Below are 23,612 nucleotides of genomic sequence, written 5' to 3' on the forward strand. Positions count from 1 at the left end.
GCTAACGTAATCTACAGTTACGGAGTAATATATACAGCAGATCCTTTTTTTATTTAAATTTTTATAGAGATAACGGCTTTATTAAAAAAGGCCAAAGAAAATTGTGATGTTATTTAGAGAGCCGTCTATAGTTGGTATGCATCAATTTCTTATTTGTCGTGTTATAGTTATGAAATTCACTTCTTAGACCAACAAGCTGACGAATTCTGTCTACATATCTTAATTTTTAGAATTATGAGTCAATATAATAATATTCATTTTTGTATTTTTTTCTTTTTCCATTAATTCGCTAAATTACTGAACTCACAATAGTTCAAGTAGTTCCTGTGTATTTTAAAGAATTTTTTATAACTTCAAATGGCAAAACAAAAATAACTACAAAACTTTTTTTATAAAGTATATGATGAATTGTTTGAGTAAACTTGTATGTGATGGGGCTGCAGGTTGTAGCTTAAGAAGTTAAAACTATTTCCAATACAAATCTATGTAGTACTCTTATGGTAATCTAGGGTTACCATGCTAAATATAAATTGAATATACATATCACTTCACACAAGAACGAAGCTTACCTTGGAAAATCTTTCTTCGTTTATTATATACCCGCGAATCGTAAAACCCGAACGTACGCAAAAATATAGAAACAATTTAATACGAATGAAATGATTCTTATTAAGAATCCATAGAAATGGCGAGAAAACGATATAAAAACGCAATTTAATGCTTGAAAACTCCACATAATAGAACTCAGCCACAAATGTATAAGCCCTTTTCTATGCGACTGTACAAAGATTTTCGCTGCCAACCGACGCGTTGCTTTTAATCTCAGAGATTGGTGATGTCGTCTCTTTCTAACCTAGGCCTTTATGTATATCTACCTTGCTCTGTTTTTGGTCTAGGCAATAAGGCTCTGACTTTGGATATACGTAGAGCTAATTTAAGCGGAATGAGTTAAATATTTTTTTTGTATGTTGGAGTTTGTTTGGAAACGTTGGAAACTTTCGAGTATCCGCCGCATTTTGGATTTGATTTTAGTTCCGTCTGTATTTTGTCGCGTGTTTCGTGCAAACTTTTATGTTAAACGCCATTTTGCTTTTATTTATGGTAAAATTAAATAGAAGTGTAGACATGCCCTGCTTAACTAACTGCACAGACTAGTATTAAATACACTAAATTCTGAATGGCAAAATGATTGTGATCGTTTCAATAGCAGTAGGCTAGTAATTTCATAGCCAGCTCATGTTGTGGTTAGAAATTTTGAATAAATAAATTCCTATGACCAGTTCACAAATCCTGAATTAAAAGGTTGCACATTTCGTCTAGAGCATCAAAAACTTTTCAAAACTTGATTGGCAGGGTACGCCAAGCATTTATCTATTATCGAAGAGGATGGCCGTACTTATTATACTTACTAATAATTTACAGCTAATATACACAAGATGGCGAATTACAAAATGGCTTCTATGCAAATAGAAAAAAAGTATTCCAAAAGTACCTAAATAAAATCGTGTACAAAACCAGTCGTGTGTGTGATTCTGATTTACACTTAACCGGTTATTACAGCTTCAATGGACTGTAAACGTTAGTATTTGAAGGGAGTTGCAAATTTATACATTTACGTGGTTCTGACAAAAAGTAAATTGGCAAAGAAGTGTTTCCTGTTTCTTAAGTTATACGTAATCGTTATTAATATCGATGCCTATCCTCAGATAACTTAATAGTATATTATAATATAAGTGAGCTATGTTGCTCATTATACACGAGGCTGTGGGTTGCAGTTATCGTAATCAGCCGAGTGTCTAGTGTGCTAAGTTGCTCATTATACACGAGGCTGTGGGTTGCAGTAATTGTAAATCAGCTGAGTGTCTAGTGAGTAAGTTAGTCACTATACACGAGGCTGTGGGTTGCAGTAACCGTAAATCAGCAGAGTGTCTAGTGAGTAAGTTAGTCACTATACACGAGGCTGTGGGTTGCAGTAATCGTAATCAGCCGAGTGTCTAGTGAGTTTCAACACACAACACAATCGTTTTTCGTTAAAACGGAAATATAAATGATATTTTTAGTGATAGAATGCATATAATATTATCAATTATACTATAAATAATTTGATAATAAGAAATGTTTTTGGTCGTAATTAGGTACACATTAATTTATTCCAATTATGTGAATGGATTTTTAGCGACATAAAACCACTTTGTTGTTGCAAAACAAAACTGTACTAGCCGGTTAAATTGATAATGGTCTGTTTACTCTCATATAATTTACAGTAAGGTACTAACTTAACATTGTAGGGATAATTAAAATAAAATGCACGTGTGTGTTATAGTTCGCTTTATGGCGCTAAGTACGGTGACATAAGGTTCACTTTACAAGAAAGTGTGTTAAAAATAAAATTATACCATCTTAGATACATAGCCTAGTTCAGTAACAAGGTGATAAAATATTATCAATATTTTTGTTCGCTGAAACATTGATGTAGCTCAAATATTGACTCGACGAGAACATAACAACATTTTATTTGTCCTTCTGTGATTGTGTGACAGTTCGTTGGGCCGGCACACTATTTGTTTTAAAGAACTTGTATGCTACCTTCTCCGATAGTGACATCGTATTATTGTGACAACTGGGCCGAAACTGCGTCATTTATTTAGTTGGGGGCAGAAATGTTTCATTTGGATGTTGAATTTTTGAAAACGGTTCAAGCCAGATACTTTTTATTCCTTTTTTATGGAAAAGTAGGACAAACAGCGTACGGGTCACCTGGTGTTAAGTGATCACCGCCGCCCACATTCTCTTGCAACACCAGAGGAATCACAGGAGCGAAACCAAACATACCAAACTTTAAGGAAGGTGTACGCGCTTTTTTCTGAAGGTACCCATGTCGTATCGTCCCGGAAACACCGCACAAGGATGCTCATTTCACAGCTTTTTAGTACGTGGAAGAATGCTCCTTGAAAACCGCACTGTGGAGTACCGCCACACTTCCAGATGGTGAGGATGATATCCTAATTTGTGGTGTGTCGTGCAAAGGTGGAATTCGTCGGCAGGAATCAGGTGAAACAGCTCTTTGGAACACTCCCCGTGATAAATGCGGTAGAAGACTGCTGATACTTGGGTGTGCCAGACCAGAGATGACAGCAATACTCCATATGCTACAACTTGTGCCGGCTTGAATGCCGTGCTCTATTAATGACACCTAGCTTCTTCGAAGCCAATATGACTTTGCCCAACAGGTGAGCTTGGAATTGGCAATCACCAGAGATTTCGAGCCCAATATTCCGATACGAGGCGAGGCTGTAGGGAAGTATTTTAAGTGGTAAACTCGCAAAATTGAAGCTTCTGGGGGTTAAATTGGACAAGGTTCAATTTACCATTCCGCGACCTTCTCAAGAGAGGACTCGATAGAAGACACAAGTTTCTCCGAGCACTTGTCGACAATTTCCCGAGAGAGACCTGCATGGTCCGTGTGCTTGTCGAGATACGTTTAAAGGCCTATGGTTTAGAATTAGAAGAGTAAAGTTTTAATTAGACTAACTCATATTTTATCCCTGTCGATCCAGTTCTGAAGATAACACAGCCGAAGCTATAGACAGAAACTTATCTTTAAGATTGAGATATTCAACAAGTCATCTTGTTCGCGGTACATAGTAACAATATTGCAACAGACTTCAATTCGTAACGTTCAATAGTTTAGATTCGGTTAATTGTTTCTGATTGATATTACGTCAGTTCTATTATAAATTTATCACGGTTTAACTCGTGCTAACTTACTGGATGAACGTAAAAAAATAATTGTAATGAAAGTATCAGACTTAGCCACAATTTTTTTATCCAATTTGACAGAAGCTTGAATTTGCTGGTGTATGTGAATAGTAAGAAGGGAAATTTTTGGAAATTTAACATTTTCAGGTGATAAAATAGAGATTGAGTGGTTGTATGGGAATGGTTCGTGCGTTTTTCAAAATTTTACTCCTGGGTAGTTTGAATTTGGGTTCAAAAGTTTGCGAAGTTCAAAGTATATATACCTACTAAAACATGGCATGGTTTTTTTAAGTTTAGTATTTTCTTTGATTCACGTGAGTGCTACCAATTAATAGAATACTTTTAAAGGATTAAAACGTGTATTACATTTTTATTATTATTTTAGTTAATCCGATGTTTCAAGAACTTTCCAGATCTCGTTTTCAGGGGGACAGCAGATGAAAAGAGTCAAAGAATTAGTTAAAATGTAACTTTTTATTATCTAATATATTAAATTCTCGTGTCATGGTGTTAAACTTTGAACTCATCCGAAACGGCTTGACCGATTCCCATGAAATTTTTATTGCATATTTGGAAGTTCTGAGTATCTGACAACATCTATTTTCCATCCCCCTAAATGTTAAAGGTCGTCCACACGATTTTTTTTTAAATTTTTTTTTGACATTTTTTTTAAATTTGTTTGATTATGAGTCAGCATTACAGCAATACATGCAACTTCAAATTTTCACCCATCTACGATCAACAGTTACTTTTGTATCGCGATTTTAATATCGGCAATACAACGTGTGCTGGGTCAGCTAGTTATTATATATTTTTACGCAAAAATCTAATGTAAAAACACAGTTACAATAACACGCGTTTTAATACATTAAAAGTGTCTTATTTAAATTTGTTAATTTAATTTAATTATGTGTAGTTGACTTTAAAACATACTATCTTTATTAGCATGATCCTACACTGCTGCTGTCACATAAATTAGTCGCAGCAAACTAGACACGACTTTAGCGCGGGATGGAACGCGATATTATATAGTACGAATTACGAGCTCCATTAATTATCGTAATATTTCCGAAAATATTCATTTTAGTTCCAGTTTAAATAAGTAAATTTGCTGGAAACTGCTAAACTTATAATGCCCACTACACGGCTAAGTCGAGTTAGTAAGTCTTTTGTAGGGCGATGTATATGCTTTTACAGCAAGATCCCAGGATAAGTTCAAAACAAAAGTATTAAGTTATTCAAAAGATACAAATGATTCGAGTCTTCCTTAGTGTTAATTCCGCCAATATTTGTCTCCAAACAATTCGACACGTGCTTCGCCTCTCCACGAGGCATCCGCAGGACGTGTTGTCTCGCCAAAATCTGGCACGAGACTAGTCTTCACTTAAATATTGGCGGAATTAACACTAAGGAAGACTCAATTCATTTGTATAATTATGGATTTCCGCAAAATATCGCCTACATCAATAAATTTTCTTATTCAAAAGAATTGTTAAAATACGTTTGTGTGGTAAAGGTTACTATAACATAAATTAGACTTCCTTAATGATACCACAGATTGGGAATGAAGCGACCGCTCTCAGGCTATTAAATAAAAAGTTTAATTGTACAATATTACTTCGTAAACATATTATTTTTTTGATGAAAACAAAAAGCCCGCTGAGTTTTTTTGCACCCATTCTTCTTAGGTCTGTGATGTGTTTCAATAAGTGATGTCACATCCTATTTTAAATAAAAATATTTGAATTATTCAAAATAATAGTTCGATCATCCTGTGTCACGTAAACTACCCTTATGTTTACTTTAACACGTATATTCATTACACTTGGCTTCCAGGTATATATTACAATTAACTATCTGACAAATAAATTGCCACAGCTTCGACATAATTACATATTCATGTATAATTAATTCTATCTGAATCACAATTAATCACAATTAATCTCAAATATCTGTTATATTACAAATCTGCTGTGGTTTTCTCTTATTTTATCTTTCACTGGCATCAATGCTTTCCTACGAACTCCCTTAGATGTTATTTTCTTGACAATATTCAATAATCATAGGACTCACTTCTGATTGTTAAATGTCATAATTGAAATACGAATCAGATACTGCTGGCGTACTTGTAAGATTTGGCACCAATACTACGCCGAAATCGGCGTACCCGAGCTAAATGTTACCGTCAATAGTTTGCGAGGTGGACTCGCCGGTTGCTTTCTTAAATTTAGTCACAGTGTGAATCTAAATGGCAGAAAAGAAACTGTTTAAAAATACTCTAAGAAAATTACGCATTACAATATTTAGTTTTTTTTTTTATAAAAGGGGGCAAACTGATAAGAGGCTCACGTGATTTGATGTGTACAGGTATGCCCATGGACATTCTCAAGGTCAACAGATGTGTTGCAGGCCTTTAAGGTGGGAATATGTGTTAAGTTTGAAGGTATTATGAGATAATTAGTTGCCTCATTCACGGATCTGTTAGTAAATCTTTTGTAGGCCGATGTATATGCATATCTAAAAAGATACCAGAAAATATTAAAGTCAAACATATTACGAAATTCAAAAGAATTATTAAAAATGCGAACAGAGTAACAATGAGGTCTCATACGCGAGTAAGATCTCCTTGCTATGCTACGAATAAAACCGGCTGCGAGAAGGCACGCACACGAAGAGCCGACATCCCATCGTTACTACGACGACTATGTACTATTTAAATCTTTACTTTTGTAAAAGAATCAATGTATTTGCGTGGCGGCCATTTCGAATTCGTTTTACACATAGACAAATCACGTCGTATAGTCGTGTAAAATCAAAGCTTGGAACATGCCACAAATTAAAATAACTTTCGTCTGCAATATCAATACATTGCCGCATTTACGCCACTTGTTTATGATATTCTTGGTCAATAAGCAGCAATGTAAAACATTTATTCAGTTCAGGTTACGTATGTTAAATTTACAACTCTAATTTGACAGTGACAGTTGACACACGACTATAGAGAAAGTGTGCTTACATTATTTTTAAGCACATTATTATCCTTCCGCTATCAGACTGCGAATGATATGTCCTTATATGTGTTACGTTAGATCGTTTTTGTTATAAATACGTCATCATCATCATAAGCCGGAGGACGTCCATTGCTGGACAAAGGCCTCCCCCAAAGATATCCACGACGATAGGTCCTGCGCTGCCCTCATCCAACGTATTTCGGCGATTTTCACCAGATCTTCGGCTATCTTTAGCCAGATCTCGGGAGCCTACCAACACTGCGTCTTCGGTTATGTGATTGCCATTCGACGACTTAACTCCCCCAATAGCCATCTGTCCGTCGAACTAAGTGCCCTGCCCACTTCAGTTTCGCAATGATTTGGGCTATGTCGGTAACTTTGGTTCTCCTACAATAAAATAATCACAAAACATACACTGTAATAATTCAGCTAGCTAACTATACTTTACTCTTTTCCAGTCCTCTGACAGACACACGGACAGCGGAGTCTTAGTAATACGGCTCTCGTCGCCTACCCTTTGGCTACAAAACCCTATAAGCCAAAGATAATTTACAAAGTAATCTCAGATCTGAAGCGTTCATTTTGATATCATAAAGCCAAATTTAATTTGCCTTACGAAAATCTAATGTAATACTGAATAAGATGACGCGGCTACCCTCGGGAATATGCTTTATAAGGTTTGCTATCCAGCTCTAGCTAATCTTCTTAAAGCGATTCTTAAATGTTTGTATTTTTTGGTGTTTGTTTTACATAGTATAATTAAATTTTCTTTTATTCTTAAACGTATTTATTTATTACTGCTTATGAAAGTTTTCTTCACTATTTATCTAAAAATTCAAATTATGAAAGTACGTACCAACACAGCAAAAGTACAAACGAATTAATTTCTTAAATAAATTATTCTCAATATATTATATTATACTATATTCATAGAATTTTCATATACTGTAATATTTTCTCTATTGTAGGAATTCTTGTATCTCCTTTTATAAATTTTTTAAACTGCCGGAGAAATAAGAACTTAGATTAACGTGTAATCTTAATTGTGATATGTATGGTCCAAGCACACTCGAAATGCGGAAACCCTAAAATTATGTTTTTGAACTGCGAAAATAACCTTAATAGTTAATTTTTGAAGGCAAGTTCATTAAAATATGACCACAACGCAAATAGCACTGTGATTATATTATCTTTACTTGATAATTTCAATCATTCAAGTCTCATCGCAAGCGGCATTAAAATTCATTCGAATTACATTTAGGCCTAGAGGATTAAATCTTAGCATGCACTGTAGTAGTGGCTTAAGTAAAAGATACAAAAAATGAACGTCACATTGTATCCTGAAGATAAGATAGCCAGAGAGACGAAGACGAAGCTTCAGATAGACTAGCTGATAAGGTTTGACATCGAGAGTGTATTGTTTTTGTTGGGACGAGGTAAAAGGAAAACTTTCTATGAAATTAAATAACAATAGGCCAAGTTTGTTGGATTATGAATTATAGCGACAGCTTGGATTGTGTGATTGTGTCCTTTTGAGGAATCCGTCCAACAGGAGTTATTAGCTTATTACTAACACTCTGCCGGCGGTCCGTTGGTCCGTCTGATAGCGGGTTGATTCTCAAAAACAATAATTTAGAAATTAAAAAACTAAATATAACTATATCATTATTATATAGACACGTCATAGTTAGACACTTTTTGGATCGGTGAAATCTGGTGAGTTCACGTCAGCGTCACCGAAATGCTTATAGCAGTGTATCTTTAGCTGACGTGTTGTATAACATTAGTGCTGTGTATATCAAGTTGTAAGCTTTCATTTCTATCGGCAGTCTCTACAACTGCCATTTTTCTTTTTTAGTAAAATCAATAATATTTTAAAACTCCCTTTTGCTTCTGAACTTGGTACTTAGTAATACAGGATTCTAGTTTACAATCTTAGACAGGCCTCAGCTTATATTACTCCGTAGAAGATCCCGAAGGAACGCGATATGAATTAACGGGCGGAACAAGGTTGATTTGAAGATACTACTGTTAAGTGAACCCTGCGTACGCATGTATTAGTCCAATAACCGTTTGATAAATAATGTCAACACACAGAAACCAAATAATATTAATTAAATCAAATCCTATCACATTTACGCTTAAATTGGATTAATTTAAAATCCTATGTGTTTTGGTAAGACTTCATTGTTACAATCTACTCTGTGTCAGATTTGTCTAGTCAAGCGTTGGGGTCACTTCAGTTCCGACGATACCGAGAACCATAAATGTAATATAGTAGGACAAATGAGTGTACATATCACATGATAGCTACCTGCTAGCCACCATAGATTTAGGATATGCAATTAATTATACTTGCTTAACGATCTCCAAAAGAGCTGGTAATTCGTGAAAAAGCTAGCTAGCAGTGTTTGAATAATATGACGTATGAGGTGTGATACACACTGTCGCGCAGAACAGACAACAAACCGATCCTTTTTTCCTGTGAGTGTAATCCTTGATTAAGAAACTTTGCTGTTACAAGAAATACCTGATTATTCCTGTAAGAGTTACAATACTAATTTAAACTAGAAATATTAATGAAGCTACAAAGTGGAAAAGTAGATTTAGATTTTTTCCAATTCCATTCGCAGTGAATGATTTCTTGCATTTGGATATACCAAAGGACCACGAATTAAAAATAAAAAACCGGGAAAATGACCTACTAACTTGGTAGTCCTTCACTTCCTGTATTCATGCCTTTTCGTAACGTGCACTTTTTTCACCATCAGAATCTTTGTTCATAAAATTATGAGTGAGCAGCTTACCAATCTCGATAACCATATGCTCGGGTAAAAATCCCAACAAAGCTTGTATGTGAAAGTTTGTGAACACAGATCTATCAAGCCGCTGACGTCCGAGCTAACTTCACAAACTGTTTGTTTTTAAGATTCCGCCATTTGCGATGACTCGTGTGAAAGTTTTATAACTCTGCTACTAGCCATTTGCTGTGACTTTCTTCATAATTCATCAAACCCACGCAATATCTGAATGTGGCGAACTTTAGTTTTCTTTTGTAACTTAACAGTAATTATTTTTAGTATTACTGTTAGCGGTATGTCCGTCTGTTATGCCTATGTCTCATAATTCGCTAGAGCTAGACAGCTAAGCCTAGCAAAAACCAAGATGGTGAATTCAAAATAGCTGCCATGCATATTTTTTGTTATTTATTATTATTGGCATTGACAGATTTTTATTATTTAATAATAATAAAAATCTGTCAATCTGTCAGCGAGCCTAAAACAGGTTTCACTTTAATAAGTGAAACCTGTTTTAGGCTCGCTGAGCATGTTTTTTTTGAGCATTACATCAGACTGAGCCAACTCGTTTGGGAGAGGTAGCTTGAACCAACTACGGGAGATTTAGTATTTTTTTTTCATTAGCTTGAGTGTTTGACATTTAAATAAAACAATTTTTAAAGGATTAAAACGCGTGTAATTGTAATTGTTTTTACATTAGATTTTTGCGTAAAAGTTACATTTTTATATCTTTTAGTTAACCCAACGTTTCAAGACCTTTCCAGATCTCGTTTTCAGGGAGAGTGGGGACTGCAGATGAAATGAGTCAAGATAATATTTGTTATAGGAAGTTGTCATTATGAAGTTTAGCGCCATTTATTGCCTCAGAGGTGGTATTTGCTGTAGACAGATGGTTTCTTGGCAAAATTTACTGACTGTGTCCGCTTCTTTTTTGATCTGTATAGTTTTGGGTTTAAGTTTGGAGATTATTGGACCCCAGGTGTTATATATCTACATATAACTCTAAGAGAGACTTGTTCAGTGAGCACTTGTATTTCGTATTATTCAATTTGCTTAGAAGAAGTTTTCACTAAGGAACTCCTTGATAGTCAAATTAGATTCGCATTTGTAAGCTTTTTTAAGCTAAATTATCTCAAAGTCAAAATACAAACGCGACCGAATTTCTATGAGTTACATCAAAACTTGGCACGTCGTAAAATTTATCTGTGCCCTCATAAATCTGTAATAAAGCGCGGGTACGAATCGAAGTTTTATTATCTTTCTTTAAGCTGCTAATTAAAGTTTCAAAGTTTTTAGAGTTTACTTCTATTTGTGATAGAAACTCGACTGTTATCAGATTATATACCATTTTAATCTGTGAGGTTGGCGTGTCGACTGTTTTATAAAATTTTAGTCGTAATTCAAACATAATGTCAGTTTTCTTAGTGAAACTATTTTTTATGAGAAAAGGTAACTTAATGAACACTACGTTTGCCTGAAGATAATTGATATATGCTGTAAATACTCAAAAATACTCAAAAATTATCTCGTCACTTTACACAAAAAATGTCTCATTTGCCCAATAATTTCAACAGCCACGGCTTCCTTCAAATACAATAGCACTTGCACATTGCTGCTTCAGAAAAATGCGCCGCTTCGGTACTTACCAGCCGGTATCCTATGACAAGATGACTGCCTATCAATGGTTAAACTGAAAAAAGGATAAAAAAAAACGGGAGAAACGGAATAATATCTGCATTGTTTGTTTTAGAATACTTATATCAATAAGTATTCAAATATTTTTATTCAAAACAGAATTTGAAATCACTTACTAAAAAGTCAAGAATCTACCACCCATCGGAAAAAAATTAAGAACGGGCGCAAAAAACTCAGCCGACTATGTTATTCTATTTTCGAATTTCATTATAAGATAACTTACTTTTATGCGTCTAGACAGACTGTGACTGCTGTGAAAACATCGCAAAGAATTGAGGTTAACAGTTACCTCTATTTTGAGCAATTCACGCACACACACAACACAGTACACAGTGAATTCGCTTCATTGTGTGTCTTTTACCAAATTTATCACGGGGAGTGTTCCGAAGAGCTGTTTCACCTGATTCCTGCTGCCAAATTCCACCTTCGCCCGACACGCCACAAGTTAGGATATCATCCCCACCATCTGGATGCGTGGCGGTCCTCCACAGTGCGGTTTTCAAGGAGCTTTCTTCCACGTACTACAAAGCTCTGGAAAGAGCTTCCTTGTGCGGTGTTTCCGGGACGATACGTCATGGGAAACTTCAAAAAAAGCACGTACTCCATCCTTAAAGGCCAGCAACGCTCCAGTGATTCCTCTGGTATTGCAAGAGAATGTGGGTGGCGGTGATCACTTAACATCAGGTTTATATAAGTGGGGAGAAGATCAGATAATTCACTATGCACTTCCTAAACTGAGTGGCGTAGCAAAATCATGGTATCAAACACTGCCGTCAATGTCGTTTTCATGGCCTGAGTGGAAAGTTAAACTGTTAGAATCCTTTCCGCATAGTGATGATTACGCTGAATTGTTGACTGAGATGTTATCCCGAAAAGCTAAATATAATGATTCTTTGGAACTATATTATGACCCGTACGCTTGTATGTACTCCTTTTCCATAAAAATAAAAAAAATGGCGATTGTGAGGCGTAGCTTGTCACGCACACTAAAGTAATAAACCTGGCCTGTTTTAATCGGTTTTCTAGCTGCAAGATGCTCTATATATACGTATAAATTATCTAAGATTATCTATCTATATATATCAAAATGAATTGCTGGTCGTTAGTCTCGCTAAAACTCAAGTACGGCTGGACCGATTTGGCTAATTTTGGTCTTCAATTAATTGTGGAAGTCTAGAGAGGGTTTAAAAGGTGAATAAATAGGAAAATGCTGCTAAATTAAATAAAAACAACAAATTTATTTTTCCTTTGATGTGTCCATACATAATTTTTATAAGAGAATTTATTGACGCACGGTTTGACTGTTCTGCTGTGAAACAATTTCATTACGACAGCAGGGTGCATATTTTACGAAGTAATTTTTGATGTTATGATATATTATTGACAAATTCATATAAAAACATTATTTTATTTATAATATACAGAACAACGTCTGTCGGGTCAGCATATTATAGTTATTCGACACTAGCTTTGTAGTACTAATTTTAGCTACCACTTACTTACATATTTTTGTTGTATGTAATAGTTAATACTTATCAAATGCTTTATTTAAATGTGTTAATAAACGACAGGATTATGAGGGAACTAACATTAAAAAAAACATTTGAATTTAGAACGTCCTGTTTTTATAGTCGGTTGATAACAAACTTTTCATCTTTATGAGATTAGTAAGGTCGCTGTCATTCAAAACTTTATGAGTTGTCTCTAATACGCCATGTTTGATAGTAACCCTGTCTCTTGTTCTATTATAAGTTACTGATTACCCTTTCAACCTACATCATAAAGGCAACATGATAGCGTTTTGTGCCAAGATCGGCCCATTATATTAATTACTGCTGGTGTAAATGGACGTCTTGGTAAGATTATATGGGCTCGGGATATGTGTCATTAGAACAATGCGGTGACGTCATATTTCGAACAGTGTTCGCTTTCTTGTTGCCATGTTATTAGTCAAAATTTATGTGCTTTTTTTTTTAATACCATGGTTCGCCCGTCAGACACCACCTAACCGGCACCTTAGCTAGGTCAATTAAACGATTTACCACAATTTCTCCTCGTTATTAAATCAATAACATTTACAATACATTTAATTGTAATTCTGTATAAATCATCATGGTATTTTAATGTGATGATCACGTTTTTCCGAAATGTCAATATAAAATTTATAAATGATTTTATTCTGATTCAAAAGTACTTCTAAGCATAAGTTATTTCACGAAAGCTTGAAATTCGGTTTCCACTGAACATGTTGAAAACTACTTAGTTATTTTATGTACCTACACCTTACAGTGAAAATATTAATAACTTATTTTCTTTTTCAGGTAAGTCTTATAGTTCCACGCGTTGTGAAAGGGGTAAAGTAACTAGAAATAATCGAATAATTTTAAGAAGATAGTTAATTAGTATCCAAATTGCAGTTTCAAAATTAAATATTGACACACAATTGCTTTTTTTATGGAAAAGGAGGACAAACGAGCGTACGGGTAACCTGTTGTTAAGTGATCACCGCCGCCCACATTATCATGCAACACCAGAGGAATCACAGGAGCGTTGCCGGCCTTGAGGAAGGTGTACGCGCTTTTTTTGAAAGTACCCATGTCGTATCGTCCCGGAAACACCGCGCAAGGAAGTTCATTCCACAGCTTTGTAGTACGTGGAAGAAAGCTCCTTGAAAACCGCACTGTGGAGGACCGCCACACATCCAGATGGTGGGGATGATATACTAACTTGTGGCGTGTCGTGCGAAGGTGGAATTCGGCGGCAGGAATCATGTGTAACAGTCCTTCGGAACACTTCCCATTATAAATGCTTTGTGGTTGTTTTCGATGAAAAACATTTCAGACAAAATTGCCTACAAGATGCCTGCCTGGTAGCAAATTTTGTTCTTCCGCGCGAACGCTAACGACATTACGATCTAAACAAATGATCCTGTCAAACTCAAATAAATTTATGATTCCGTCTGCGAGTCCATTCGTTGGTACCTTTGTATCTGGAGTTGTTTTTAAGCGTTTCATTCATTCAATTATGTTTGCCTAAAAGCAGGGTCGACAAATATATTTGGCAGACATTTTGTAAAATCTGTTTTTTTTTACAGCAATCTTTGTATTTGATTTGTAAATTTGTTACAATTAAAGTTAATTTGTGACGTTGGCAATCTTAATATATATAAATTAGTTGCTGACCCGGCAAACGTTGTTTTGCCATATAAAGTATAATTCACGCGATAGTTTTATATGTAATAATAAGTAAGTAATTATAGCCTGTACATCATTTTGTTCTATTGTCAATAGTTTTTGCAGCGCACGCAAAAATAGGTTTTCGATTTTACACCTTGTGTTACAAAATAGCAATTTTATTACAGATCCCTAATTTTGAAAAAAAAACATAGCCTATAGCCTTCCTCGATAAATGGACTACCCAACACTGAAAGAATCGTTCAAATCGGACCAGTAGTACCAGAGACTAGCGCGTTCAAACAAACAAACAAACACTGCTGCTTTATAATATAAATATAAATTATGTGACACGTTTGTCCGCGATGGACTCCTAAACTAATGAACGGATTTTAATGGGGATTACTTCATCGAGTGCAGTTTAGTCCAACTTGAGAGATAGGATAGTTTTTATTTCGATTTGAGACCCATAATGATTTTTAATACCAATATTTGTTTTATATGGACATGGAGAGAATTTAATGACGCACGGTTTGACAGTTCTGCTGTGAAACAATTTCATTATAACAACAGGAAGCATATTTTACGAAATAATTCTTGATGTTATTCGGCCCTACAAATAAGTTTGGTATAAAGTTATACCTGAGAATAAACAAAGAATATGCAAAATATTGAATATATAGCCGATAAAACTCAATACAATGATAACTATGAAGTTTTCTGAATGTCAAGCAGCGTTGCGTAAACGCGGGAAACTTTATACGTCATAATAAACCAATCGTAAGCAAAATGCCAATTTTTATTTTCATATTCGTGGTCTATTGTCAGGTATAACTTTAAACCAAGGTTATTTGTAAGGCTGACTAACGGCTGTTTTCAATAACCTATCTACCCTTAGTTTAACTTACGTATACATTGCTGGAATAGGAGGACAAACGAGCGTACGGGTCACCTGTTGTTAAGTGATCACCGCCGCCCACAATCTCTTGCAACACCAGAGGAATCACAGGAGCGTTGCCGGTCTTTAAGGAAGGTGTACGCGCTTTTTTTGAAGGTACCCATGTCGTATCGTCCCTGAAACACCGCACAAGGAAGCTCATTCCACAGCTTTGTAGTACGTGGAAGAAAGCTCCTTGAAAACCGCACTGTGGAGGACCGCCACACATCCAGATGGTGGGGATGATATCCTAACTTGTTTCGTGTCGTGCGAAGGTGGAATAGTCTAATGCTATCTGTCAATAGGTTATTGAAATATTAATAAGCCTAAAAGGATAGATTTGTCTACATCTAGTAAGTTAAACTAAGGATAGATACGTTATTAAAATGGCCGTAGGTTACAGATACTCACAGAAAATATTTTATGTATTTGTCACACATATTGACCACTTTGATTAGACCGCTGCAAGTCGCAGTTCTACCAGCGCAATCTATTAGCCGACACAAGCGTTAGTTAAATCTTATAGAGTCGTCCTTGGCGAGACGGCAGCTTACACAACATCCTAAACAACGCCAGAGCTTAACTTGACTCCGACATTGCTTCCAGTAATGCCTGAAGATTTATTATGTTTGCATGTTAAACTTCATATAGGATTTCTGCACTTCTAAGCATACTAGCTTAAGCCCGCAATTTCGTCTGCGTGGACTTTTGGCTGCAAAGTCCAGTCTAATTTGAACCCCAACTACCACTGGAAAGTTTAAATATTTAACAACAGGACAGTTCCTAAGGGCAAATTGGGTAATTCGCATAATGAACATAAAGTCTAGCAAATACACAAAATATTTGTCATAATTTCTGCCAAAAATATAAATTGTAAGTACAACGAAGAAGTAAGAGACGCTTAGTCATACTTAAGACATTCTCGAATTCAGTGGAACACAAAAAAAAACATCAAAATCAGTCCAGCCGTTTAGGAGGAATTCACTAACATACACACGCACAGAAGAAATACATGTATAAAGATCAAGATAGCTAACGGCACATAAATATATATTTACAGTACTAAAAGTTCCATACCGTCATATTATAAACGTCACTTGCCTCGTCCCATAAAATACTTCTACATGAAAATGGCACAATGCACATATTATATGCATTGTAATAACTCATCTCACTTTATTATTTATAGTACAATTTAGTCCAAAATGAGTTTAGATAGCGAAATATTCAAATGGCGTCCATATATTCAAGCAACGTTCGGAAGACACTATAAAATCAAAGCAATTTATTGCCTCTTAAATACACAATATCCTACATCAAACAATATTGCTTACCCTTATACAAAATTCTTGTCGAAACATTACCTCACCTTGTTACGTCAAATAAAGATTCCCCCCCTCCCTCCTTCTTCACCTGTCACCTAACGCCCCCCTCTTTTCAAATTCCCAATGCGTCCCTGGAGTTATTTGGCCAGGTATTTTACGTTTTATATTGGATTCTCGTTTAGAATTTATATTTGACGCATTAAATGGTTTTTGGATTCTGCATTTAGGTCCTCCGGCTACAATAATATTTGTAATTGTACAGATTCCCGCAGATTACTTCCTCTGTTTCGGAATTTAATCTTGCATGTTTTTATCTACTAGACTAACGGCCGTTCCCAATATACTGTCTACAGATAGAGATAAATTACTACTGTCTACTGTCAGTAATTAGCTGTCAATAATCTGAAGCCGTCCCAATATACCCGATAAGCCATTCTTATCGCCTTATATTGGGACGCGTTAATTGCAGTTTCCATACAAACTTCAATCGCTGGTAAGCTATACGTTTGTATTCACACATAGTGTGTACGGATAAGGTGAGTTACCGTCGATAAGTTTATTGGGACAGAAAAGTCAATGATAGTTACGATTTTTATCTCAAGTAAGTGATAGACTGAATATTGGGAAGGGCCGTTAGTCTAAATTCAGTTTGGTTGTAAAATAATAAATATAGAGTTCCTTACGACATTTAAAAGTATGTAAAGCTTAAATAAAAAGCTAGTAAAAATGTCCCAACACCCCTTGTGTTAGTCAACGCTAACTTATAAAAAACCGGTGTATTCTAACCTTTAAAAACAAGTAAGAGAAATATATTATACTAGCTGACCCAGCAAACGTTGTATTGCCGATATTAAAATCGCGATACAAAAGTAACTGTTGATCGTAGATGGTTGAAAATTTGAAGCTGTATGTATTTTTAATGCTGACTCATAATCAAACAAATAAAAAAAAAATTAAAAAAAAATTAAAAAAAAAATTCGTGTGGACCACCCTTAACATTTAGGGGGATGAAAAATAGATGTTGTCCGATTCTCAGACCTACCCAATATGCACTCAAAATTTCAAGAGAATCGGTCAAGCCGGTTCGGAGGAGTTCGGTCCCGCACACCGTGACAAGAGAATTTTATGTATTAGATATATTTTGGACTCCGCCCACTTATATAAGCTGATTATATAGCTTCAGTACAAAAACACACAGACAAAATTTCAGGTGTCTATTGCATACAACGCAACAACAACAAAAAGATACAGACCGACGGATGGCCGCACAGACAGTAGACGAGCCTAGTAGAATTAGTACAGAATCACATTTGATTACTTTTAGGAAAGTCCACTAACATTACCAAAGTCACTGATAGCCCAAATGATTGGGAAACTAAAGTGGCAGCGGGCACGGAACATAGTTCGACGGACAGATGGCCGGTGGGGCAGAAAAGTGCTCGAAGGGCAACCACGAACTGGAAGACACAGTGTTGGTACAAGAAAGACCGACGATCTGGTCCAGGACAGAATACGTTGGATGAGGGCAGCACAGGACCTATCGTCATGGAGATCTTCCGGCTGATGATGATGACTTTTACGAAACGGAAACCTTAAAAGCCATAAGTAATTTTCTTTAAAAATTTCAGACTAAATATTGGGATATTCGGATAAATATCTGTTAGGGTTTGGTCACTAGCGAATTTTTGCGACGTACTCGCAAGTCTGATAAACCTACTTTATAGGTTATTAGGAATGTGTACACATAATAAATTCCCGCGGGAGTGTGAGTACGGGCTCTCGAAAATGGAAAGCTGTTAAGTACGGGCTGAGGATTAAGCTTGCGGACTTTTCAAAGCTCTCAGTTTTAAATTGTAAGTTATGTTTTAGGCTGAAGTGATTATCATGTAAGTTATTGGATTGTGTGTTATCGTCCGTCTAGAGAAACAATCGAGCACATGAGTAACCTTATATTAAGTGATCACCACCGGCCACATTCTCCTACAACACGAGGAATCACAGGAGAATTTCCCGCTTCACAGGAAATACTTCGTTTTTTTTAAGGTAGTTATTCCACTGTTTAGCTATTTGTATCAGTGATGCATCGTAATTAATGAACTTTTGTTTATGAATAAAAATAAATACAAAGTTAATAGTCTCAAGTGTTTCTGGAGAGTAGGATCAGGACTAGCAAAGGCCTTATAATCCATAGACATGCCTATTCAGCTCAGTTAGATAGAAAAAGGAGATTTTTAGGGAGGCCTTTTTCGAGCAGTGGAAGTCTTCCGGATGAAATGATGATGATTGCGATATCCATAGAAAACTATCGTTCACCTCCAAGAAAACTGAAATTAACTACCCGAAAGATATGGGTAATGCCAAATAATTTACTCCAGGTTCAGAACTATCACTGTAATTTTAAAAGTACTTAACATGATTTGCCGCACCATAAGTCAATCTTGAAAATCAATTATTCTCCCTTTAAATATATCGAGTTTTGTTTCTAAGCTAAAAATTATTATAAAACATTCCAACATGGTCCAAATCTCACGGCAGCAGCTCCCATAAATTAATAATCCGTCCAAAATCATGCTGAGCATATTCCGGCACCTCGCCCATAAATCTCAAAGCCGTATAATTGCCCAAAGATCAGACCATCTATCTAATTCAACTTTTCGCGAGATAAATTCTGTGCTACACCGAAGGCTTCAATAGTCGGAGAGTTAATTTGGCTCTTGAAAAGTTCAAGTTTGGGAGCGATGCCACTGTCAGGACGGTATCCAATTAAGGGATTCTTTAGTCGACTTCCAAATTTATACGTGTATAGTTTCCAAATACTCCAGGCAGCGTTGGAGCGTTTAAACTTTTATTCAGCTGAATTCGGTGTAATGGAATCGAGTTGCGAGTTCAATTTATCCAGCTTCTATGCGTGCTATTTTCATACATTACTAGTAGTAGTAACCTTTTTTCAAGCTTCTTTTAGAGCTCCCTCTAAGAGTTTCTTTCACATTTTTATACTATCGTGTTTTAAGCTGTTTACTGCAAAATCGCCAAAAGACATATTTGATCTTTTACGTGTCCTGAATCCATGTCCACTTTTATAAAAAATACTATAACCTAGGGATATTAATTCTAAATCAACAAACTAATCAAAACTTACAACAAAAAAACCAAGCCAACTTTATCCGAATTTCCGCCTGGATGTTGTAAATTCGCAAATTATACGTATTTTTAAATCGGAATCGTTCGGAGATTATGTAAAGCCACAGATTACATTCAGTACGACGTAAAACCATCAGGAGAATTGTAGATTCAGGTGAGAGGTGTAAATGTAATAAAGTTAGCTGCGTTGAAAGAATGTCTGGTTTGAGATTGCTAATGTTATCTTCAACGGTTTTTAACAGTTTAAAATTAACATCTTTTTATGTTGCGACTTGTATTTGCATATGTATCTAACATATTGTATAATCTAGTACTTATATATCGCGGTTCATTTGTTGATTATTTTGTAAAACATCATTGGCCTTAACGGAAATTCTTGCCAATTTTAAAACAAATGGTTGCATTATAGGTTTAGGAAAGATATATCAGTGTCCTTCAGGATTTTTTTTCTACATACTTCGTAACATGATTAGACTTCCTTGCGAGGCTTTTACATAGAAATGATATCGTGTACAAAAGAAAGGGCGCTTATTAATGCACCTAAAGTAAATCATCTAATGCACAAAGGGGGAATCTTATATAATGGCATAATATATTATAGTTGGCTTGAGTAACTGATTTATTAACGCAGAGCCTGAAACACCAAGGTGCTAAAGATATGGAATTTTATATAAAAGTCAGTCATTTACATTCCGATTCTTTTATAAAATTATTCAACATGTCTTTGGGAGTTGCTATAATTTTACTCACAAGTGGTTGATTTAGATTTTGAAAGTGTTAAATTTGCTACAAATTAATACGAGTATTAACATATAAAATCTTTTTTTTGCAAGGAATACCAATGAGTGTGAAGGGAGAATTATTTTGCTGTCTTTTTATAATAAAATAGCAGTTAACTTTGTAGAACCAAAGATCGTTCTTGTCGTTTGATTTATACGTTGGCAATGTTGAATATATTAGGGGTAAAGAAAACGGTCTGATTTAGCCTGGCCCGCCCCGTGACGTATGGTGTGGCGTCGATACGGTAACGAGCTTTGTGAGCGTGTTTTGCATTAGAATTGCTTTGTAGAGGCCTTAGGCTGAAAGCAGATGAGCAGATATGCGCTTGCGAAATTGTGTAAACATAAGCTGAAATATTTTGTAGATATCTTATGAATAGAGGGTAGATTTTTAAACGAGATCGTATTACTAATATATCTTATATATATAGGGTATTGTCAGGAATCATATACCTAATTCTTTTTTTAAATTGTTGCTTTATTAAAATTATTATGTGTTAGTGTATATAAATCATGATAATCCTAATTCGCAGGATAGCGGCAGAGCTCGGAGAATCTAACAGTCTGAGCTCCAGATGTTTTAAAGAACATATTCTGTCACTCAATCATCTCGATGGGAGTAAGGTCATAAATGCGTATAAAGTCTATCAAATCTATTTTCACAATTGTGTTTGCGGGTTAGTCTTTTTTTATTGTTTTTATTTCTATATTTCAGATAGACGTATTTGTTTTAAGTACAATAACTGTTCTTAAGTTATTATGTATGATAGTATCCATTGTAAATAAATTTTAAGCTCATGGTAAATATAGTCTACCGGTGGGAGGCTCCTTTGCACAGGATGCCGGCTAGATTATGAGTACCTCAAGGGCACCTATTTTTGCCGTGAAGCAGTATTCTGTAAGCATTACTGTGTTTCGGTCTGAAGGGCGCCGTAGCTAGTGAAATTACTGGTCAAATAAGACTTAACATCTTATGTCTCAAGGTGACGAGCGCAGTTGTAGTGCCGCTCAGAATTTTCGGGGTTTTTCAAGAATGCTGAGCGGCACTGCATTGTTATGGGCAAGGCGTATCAATTACTATCAGCTGAACGTCCTGCTCGTCTCGTTCCTTATTTTCATAAAAAAATAGACCTTTTATAAACTAAAATAAATAAACTAAAAGTTACTCTACTTTTTTATTTCTACACGATTAAAGCAGCTAATCGTATTACTTTTAACATTCCGATAATTTGGGTTTTTATGGTAAAAGCAACACAAAAATAGCGCGATATTGGAAATCTCTGTCGCGCCCATCAGTCGCAAGTGTGTCTACAGCCTATTGTATATCATCGCTTCCTTTGTCACGTATCTCATTGGATTAATGTTATGATTTGATTCATGCTCCTTAAAAAACATAGGAATGACACACACGTACGTCGTTGCGACTTGAAATGAATGAAATTTGCTTTGTAATGCTAATTGTAATCGGTTTCTGATTATTTACTGAAATGCGTTTTATGAAGCTGGGAATTGTTAATCTGCTTATCTCGTAATCATAAGTAAATGTAGGAATACTCGCTTATAAAGGAAAAAAAAAATATTTACATATTATATTAAATTATCGCGATTTTAAAATTCTTTTATTAATCTTATACTTTGGCTTTACTTCAAAAATATTAGAGATATTTACGTTAGAAAAAAAAACTGATTCCTTTTGTTAATTACATCAAAAGCATTTGTAGACATTGTAGCCATTATTTGTTTGCAGCATTTTGCCCTTAAAAAAGCAAGGCGTTATATTTTTTACTTATAATAAACACATACTATCAATTTCTGACTGAATTCTAGGTTATTCAAGTCTAAGTTACATCGACTGTCGAAGATAGAAAATGTAAATATATCGGTGTCTGACTTACATAATGTACACAATACCTACTATCTACGCGCCTCAAAAAGGACTACTGGAAACCCAAGCTTTTTCGGTTTAGTGGATCAGCCTAGGTATCCATCCAAGCTGCCAGTAATCTTGGTACACTTCCCCGTAATGATGATCCGAGGACCGGAGGCCATTCCCCCCCCCCTCCATCCGAATATGACAGCGGAACTGAAAGAGATTTTTTACCCCTGGAGGGTACCGGCTCTACCAGAGTCGGAGAATCCCTCCCCGAGCATTCTTGCTCGGGCTGCCCGTTGTATTCTGGGGAGGGCACAGAACCGCGCATTCCTTAAAGGCCGGCAACGCTCCTGTGATTCCTCTGGTGTTGCGGGAGATTGTGGGCGGCCGCTCGTTTGTCCTCCTATTTCATAAAAAAAAAACTGTAAATATCATCATCATTTAGTTTGATTAAATTTATTTACAATTCCAGGTGTGCGATTGTTTTAAGAATTTGGTAGGAAGGATACAGAAATTCAGAGTTTTAACACAAAAATTTGTACAAACATAATGTCGTACAGTCACAGTATTTTCATGAATTATTACTGGACGAGATAAAGTTGTGCAAACTTCTACCATTACGATGTGATCATATCGCGGCTATCTGACGCAGGCCGCGTGGAAATTAAACGTGTTTTACAAACAAATACTTTAATGAAACTCGCAATGTTTATGTTGGTCTATCATAGGTCCACCAGTCAGAGCCAAGTATGTGTTTCAGTTTGAAGAACACCGTAGCTACTGAAATAACTGGGATAATGATTTTACGTTACTGTATCAAGTAACAAGAGTAATTGCGATGTCATTTAGATAGATTTTTGGGTTAAAAGAGAAAGTTTATTATTCCTTTTTATAAATGTGAAAAAACAAGATGGTTGCCAGATCTGATCGATAGTATCTAAACTACGGCGGACGTAACGGATCGGAAGTTGCATTTGGACCATGATTTTGAATATATTGGCACTGATTTTGAATGTATGTGATGTAGTTTATTTTTAATTATTGTTTTACAATGCAATGTAGTCCGGTTTTCAATCAGAGCTGTCTAATCGTTTTCTTTAATAGAACCTTAAACTATATTA

General features: G+C 35.6%; 1 protein-coding gene across 1 annotated transcript in view; it reads left to right on the plus strand.

Annotated features, from left to right (window-relative positions):
• Nucleotides 1–23,612, plus strand: part of LOC126976150 (nephrin) — a 289,278-nt gene that overhangs the window by 69,070 nt on the left and 196,596 nt on the right. The gene's annotated exons all lie outside the window — the stretch shown is intronic.

Source organism: Leptidea sinapis, chromosome 39, assembly GCF_905404315.1.
Source record: "Leptidea sinapis chromosome 39, ilLepSina1.1, whole genome shotgun sequence".
Taxonomy (NCBI): Eukaryota; Metazoa; Arthropoda; class Insecta; order Lepidoptera; family Pieridae; genus Leptidea; species Leptidea sinapis.